The sequence below is a fragment of the Suricata suricatta genome, chromosome 3 (assembly GCF_006229205.1).
Source record: "Suricata suricatta isolate VVHF042 chromosome 3, meerkat_22Aug2017_6uvM2_HiC, whole genome shotgun sequence".
Classification (NCBI taxonomy): Eukaryota; Metazoa; Chordata; class Mammalia; order Carnivora; family Herpestidae; genus Suricata; species Suricata suricatta.
Genome location: NC_043702.1, coordinates 82,728,261 through 82,734,919, shown reverse-complemented (window position 1 = coordinate 82,734,919; position 6,659 = coordinate 82,728,261). Strand labels below are relative to the sequence as shown.

Here is a 6,659-nt window from a genome sequence, read left to right as displayed (position 1 = left end):
AAAACCCCAAAATAGTTTGGGTCCAATTTACCACTACCATTATTAAATTACTGTGCTATTCTACTATCAATAGTAACCTCCTTAAGGTAATAGTCTCTAAAGGTTTCTGTTGGACACATTTTGAATGTGTGCCATTCTTGGAATAGTTTCTATCTCAGAGTGCTGGAAAGATTCATTAATTTCAATCACCATCAACTCCATAAGCCACATATACTTTTTCTGCCTTTTTTATTCAAATATATTTCACTGTGGCCATTCAAAGGAAAATTACACATTCCAATAACATTTGAGTTCCTCTCAGTTACCCTTTCAGTGGTTCAGGGTAATGATAGAGTAAAGAATCGTGCTCTTCACAGGCTCTCTTTTTTTTTTTTTCCTCATTTGGTAGAATTTCAGCTTCAAATCTCTTGTGCCAAAAAGCAATGGATAATGTCTAATGCTCCTCTCTAACAGTAGCTTACTTCGGAGGGAAGGGGAGTGAGAGTCAGGAGAAATCATCTCATTCCCAGCTTTCAGAGTCTTAGCATATGGGATAAGCAATCTCTTATCCCATTTTCCTAAAATAGAATTATGGAACCATAATAGGTCAAGTTGGGGGAGGGAGAAAGGAATTAGAAATTTTTCAATAATCTGAGTAAGGGTAACAGTTAAAAAGATGAAATTATTGAAAGTTGTAGCCTTAAATTCTCACTGAAATCAATAAAAAAAACCTACATACTCATAAAACCTGGGGCTTATATATATTTTGGCACTGTTCCTAGGTAGAAGCTTCCTCTCTAAAACAGATAAAAGCTACATTATCTTCTTCATGAGACTGCAAGAATGAAATAAATAAGGATAACAAGTATAGTCAGAGAACATAAATTCCTTCATTTTAAAACCAGCGTTCAAAGGCAATCTTGAACAATCCATATGAACTCAAAAGCATATTCAGAGAATGACAAGGCTCCTTTGTTTATATCATCTCAACTTCAATTTCACCTGCAGTTATCTCCTTTAAAACAAGTATTTCTAGGACCCTTACATGATATCAAGTCCTTTATCTCAGGCCCATTTTTATTTGGTTATCTTTTTAGGTGCACTAAAGATTGAGTTTACAATAAACTGAACAGACAGCGTACAAAAGGCTTTTAGAACTATACCATATGGTCCAGGGAAGGGAACAATCTGGACGATCCCCATTTCAATCTGCAAGCTTGTCCACCTCTATAACACATTATACCACTGTAATAAAATATTAAGATGGAAACGTAAAAGCGAAAATAGTCTATCTTTAGCATTACCAGGCAACCACACTTCTGAGAATTTACTGATAAACTTAATAAACATTTACTTTAATTTATATTCTGGAATTTTGGTATGCAACACCAAGCATAGAAACCTAGGCCACCGTTCACAAGAAACAATATTTCGGCAGGGATATGTGTGGGTATTCAACTTATGCTTCAGAAATTTGGAAGGAAAAAGAAAACAAAACACTTTTACAGGGGGCATATTGGCAGGGGCTGATGTAACAGATGACACATTCTTGGAAATCAAATAAAAGCAATAGGGAAATACCCATGGCTGCCTGGTGAAGGCCTGATCACATGGACACAGCTGGAGCCTATGCAGATCGTTCATTAATAAAACTGTATTGTAGTAGCCACTTTTTGATGCATTTCAATTGCTGCTGTAGCCCAATCTCTGAATTTCTTTGTTTGCTTGTTTGTTGAATTTCTTTGTTTTAATGGGAAATATGAGAAGATTTAGGGCAGGGGGGAAAAAAAAACCACCCTGCTCTCCTGCTAAAAATGAGACTAGCTCAAAAAGCTAAATGTCACTTTACCTTGCAATGTACTTACACCATCAGCAGCTTAAAATATGCAGCGCAAACCTGAAAGGGGGAACTCATATGGTACTAGGGATAAAAAGTGAGCAGTGTGAGATGCCACAGAAAACATATGAAATACTTGTGACAGTATTCTACAGAATGATAATATGTCAGGCAGGGGGAATTAAAATGATTCAAAAATTAGAGGGAGAATCAAACAACCGAATTAACACATACATGTTCATGTGTATTCTAATACTCTAATTAAATTTAACACTGAAGTATGTACCATACGTGTAAGGGAATATCACTAATATTTTTGACCACAGAAATTTAGAAATCAACGTTTGTTACTAGAGGTTACCAATATTTGATATCAAACAAAATATTCAAACCACCTACCCTGGAGTAATGTTTAAAATCTGAAGTGATATTCTAATGAAACAAAACACTATTCATAATTATAAACATGGTATTTAATACAATAACATAAAATCTTGGTTAAAATAATAAATTTAGTATTTATCCCCCTTTGCTGGCATCCTTCAATAAAGCTCTTTTTCCAGGCTGCTACAAACATAAAGATTAACTTACTAAACAGTTAGTCCTGCATATCATATAATGTCAAACCATAAAGATACAGAAGCTTTGATATGTGTTTCGAATTAAACAAAACTGCAGAATTTATTACCTACAAAAAGGAAAAACTCAATAGTATTTACAAAAAAAAAAAAACTGCTCAAACACTCAAACATTACAGGTCTTACGTATATTGTACTGTGCCTCTGTGTATAGTTAGAATAAACAAATAAATGCAATAATTTGTGTTGCAATTCCTAAGTCACTGAAAGATATGTTCCTGCCACAGAAAAGACAAAGGGCTTAATTGCAAATCAAAATTTTACCACTGGAGAAAATCTATTTAAAGTGAACGCAGAGTATTTAAAATGCAATAAACATTATGCAATATATATGAACATAGAGAATAAGCTTTTGGTGAATATTATCACACCCGGACACAGAGAACTCCAGACAGACTGTCATGCATGTAACAGGACCAAGAAAAATAAAAAAGTTTCACTGGCTTTCCTTCTAAAAAATGTCATACGTCCGAAACATAAAATGTTGACCTAAAGACTTAACAGATATAACTTAAAAGGCATCTCACCCAGATTCATTTTAGCTACTCTACAGAAAAAGGCACTTAAATACAAGTTTAAAAAACATCATTGATGGGAATGGAGAATTGTAGTATTTATTAACATGTGCATTATACATATAAAGCAATGTGAGTACTTGTTTGTTTTGTTAAATTAATGAGCCAATATGTTGCTGAACCTGTCTGGAGATTGAAAGAAAACAACAGGTGAGTTTATTTAATGCACACTTCTCAAATACCTGTTTTACAAATCCTTCCAATGATTTTAAAGCATCTTCTAAATTAAAAATAAATCTCTAGGGGAAAAAAATGCTTAGATTGTGCAAGTTTATCTTACTGTATACATAATAGGTCTATTTCCCAGTACATATGATATATAAAAATGCTTCGTATTTATAATTCTAACAGGAACTATATTTACTTTCTTTTCGGTCACATTTGTTATACCATTAACAAAACTTCATGAATTTTTCCTCCCAAAGTAATTTTCTTATTGCCAAGAATCAACAAGATTTTAAGATAAAAATCAGTCAAAATAATATCAATCTCCTCCTTAGAAAACATATTCTGCCTATTTAAGTATTCTTATCTTGACTGTAAAACACTAACTTTTAAAATAGAGCATTTGAAAGTCAGTCATTTGTTTTTGCTTAATACAACAGAAAACACATTTGCATTTTGAGGAACATTCTACGAAATTTCATAGAATGCTTGCTCATAGTGAAAAACTCGTCTCCGGCTCAAATCATCACTTAAAAACCATAATGTTACATGTTAACACCCCTTATAATAATAGGTCACTAGCTATAATTTAGAAAGAACTGGGAAACCTGAAAGCACTTTTTGGTCTCAACAAGATCTATCTTGGCATAAAAAATCCATGTAGTACCAGCAAGTTATCATTCAAGAGTTTCCATTCAAATAAGAAGCTGCAAAGGAAGACAAGATTCCAATCAATCAAAAATACCATGTCAACAGGACCAAAGTCAGCAATATTCAGAAGGGTTTTCTGAAAAGTGCGGCAAAAATGCCAACTGTGAAGGAAATCTCTTAAGAGCTGGAAAAGGAAGATTAACACAATGCCACTTAGGAAACGTGAAAGTTGTGAGGAGAACGGTGTTTCTATTTCAGAAAAGTTGTTTTGTTTTTTGCCGATGGTGCTCTACACGAAGAAAGAGGGAAACGAAGGGAAAGAAAAGGGAGAAGCAGGAGAGACTATGGCCGCTTGCCTTCCTTCAGTGGTGCTGGGAGGGTAGACCCTCTGCCTATGAAAACCACTGCCAGAACCAAGCTACACAAAACATTTTGGCTGCCAGCCTAGAACAGTGCCAGGCTGTTTTTTATTTTGTGCTAGACTCCCTCAATTGAGACAGTGTGGGATTGTCACTTTGATGCACATAGAGAACAAAGAATAATACAGTACGGGGCCGGGGGGGGGAGGATTTTTTTGCCCCCTAAAGTCAGGTTAGCATTTTGTTTTCTTTGACAGGTCTTAAAAAGCTTCAAGAAACAAAAGTTCTGCTGAAGAATCTATCAACTGCCTAAAGAAATTAGCTTGAGCCCAACACTGTCAGTGGTTTAAAGGCACATGAGAGAGTAACATTTTTTTAAAAATCAGACCTAAAGGGGGTCCAGGTTACATACTTACCTGATTAAGAAGCCAGAGACCAAGAAATATGTGACTCACAGTCACATGATCTTATCTAAAATCTGATAGATGAAGGGAGGCCATAAAGTCAGGCAAAAAAAAAGGACGAATAGAAATGTCATAATTTTTAGGTCACTATTCAGACACAACTATGTCAGCTGTTATTCTGACCTTGATGTCTCCAAAATAAAATAATCTGATTAAAAGATTATAACAGTAGAATTTGAATATTTTATGCCTTTACAAGAAAAGAGGTGATAAACGATCAAAAATGTTTAAAGGATTAAACCACAAATCATCTAGAAAGTTGCCACAGAGACAAACAGGAAAACCGTCTCTTCTATCCTATTCAATTCTGAACTAGGAGCAAAGCTAACACAAATGAGAGGAAACCAAGTGTGTGCTGTTGCAAGCTTCAACTAAATATACTACCTGAATCTGGTGACTGAAAACACCAATAAGCCATTAGCTCCTAGAGGTATGATCCTTTTCTCTCTAATGTACAAGATAATTAGAGGTAGAAATCCATTTTCTACAAACCAAAAGAAAAGAAAAAATGAACTGTGACAAGCCCAGATCCCATGCTGGCATATTTACACTGAGCTCAGATCATCTAGAAGCAGTACGCTTCTCCCTGCCAATCAGGACAGGAACAACGTTGTGAAACTAATACAGCATTGACGAATAGCACCAAAAGTCCACTTGTCCCTTCCTCCTGCACATCTCCACTGAACCAGTGGTTAAAAGAAGACCGACTGTTACAGAAGCAGCGAGAACGAAGCACTTGCCTCAGATGTGACACACAGAGGCAGGAGGCGTTACCACCTGAGCCTGTCTAATACTCCACAAAATGATCCCCCGCCCAGTTTTGTTCATGGCCACCGATTCTGACAAGTCATGATCGGTGTTGGGAAAATGGGTGGGAGAGGAAGGGAGAATGTGGAAAAGAAACTGAGTGAGAACAGTGGCCAGACTTCAAACAATACACAGGACATGCTTCTCTTATTATTCAAATTAGTGCCCTATACCACACTTTGGGAGGGCAAACCCTGTGACAAAGGGTTCAGGTACGAAGATTTACTCCGGGTGGCAGGGGCTGGTCTGCGTCATTTCGCTCCTCAGCGTTCCCCTTCCACGTTCCCTTTCTCTCCTCTTGCGTTACCGTTGATGCTATTACTGCACGGGACACTGATAGTTTAGGCAAGGCATTCATGTCTTGCCAAAGTGGCCCAGAGAAAGATGTCTGACTGGTTTTAATTCAACAAGGAATCTGACGTAAAACCAGGAAGTAAAAAGAATGAAAGTATGTAGAAGAAGCCAGGCAATAACATGTTTTTCTGTTTATTAATGATGCAGATGAAATGGGGGAAAATCTAGAAAAAGCAGCCAAGCCGACTGAATTACAAAGAAAGATTAAAGGAGTTAAATGTGTATAACTTGGCGGACAACCAAGGAACAATATGAGAGCTGTCCACAACTCTCCAAAGTATATACATAAAAAGAAGAGCAGAGAATTTTTATCTGCTATAGAAGTGTGAGTATGTGCAATAATAATGAGATAAAATTAAAATAAAGAAATCTGACTTCAAGCAGCAGAGGAAGTAATGTGGTAAAACTTAAGAAATATTTATCATCTCACTGACCCACGCTGCAGTAAAGAAAGAGCAGAGGATAGGAAATGCCCACATACTGACAGAGGACTGAATGAGTGGAAAACTCAAAATGAAGTGCCATTTGCTTACCTGGTGATCCAGATAGAGTGATTTCCCTCTTCACATGCATCCAGTCTAATGTAGAGGTACCTGTGAGATCAAAGGACATAATTAAGATATTATCTTCAAAATAAGCCCAGCATAAATTCTGAACCCTTATCTGGACAAGAGGTTACTTGGATGATCCAGTAGTCTGATTCCTGAATATTGCAAGATGGAAGAAGAATCTCCAAGGACAGAAATATTTTGAGACGTAACTATTAAGAGCTTTTCTTTTCATCACTCCAAGTTTTCCCAAATCAGTTAGAACTCAAAACGAAGAAGAAT

At 36.3% G+C, this 6,659-nt stretch overlaps 1 protein-coding gene across 2 annotated transcripts in view; it reads right to left on the bottom strand.

Moving 5' to 3' along the window:
* Positions 1–6,424, bottom strand: part of GTDC1 (glycosyltransferase like domain containing 1) — a 303,609-nt gene extending 297,185 nt beyond the window's left edge. For both annotated transcript variants that reach the window (XM_029934635.1, XM_029934634.1), the window contains exon 1: positions 6,363–6,424. The gene's annotated coding sequence lies outside the window, so the exon portion shown is untranslated. The remainder of the gene's footprint in view (positions 1–6,362) is intronic.
* Positions 6,425–6,659: the final 235 nt, after the last annotated feature.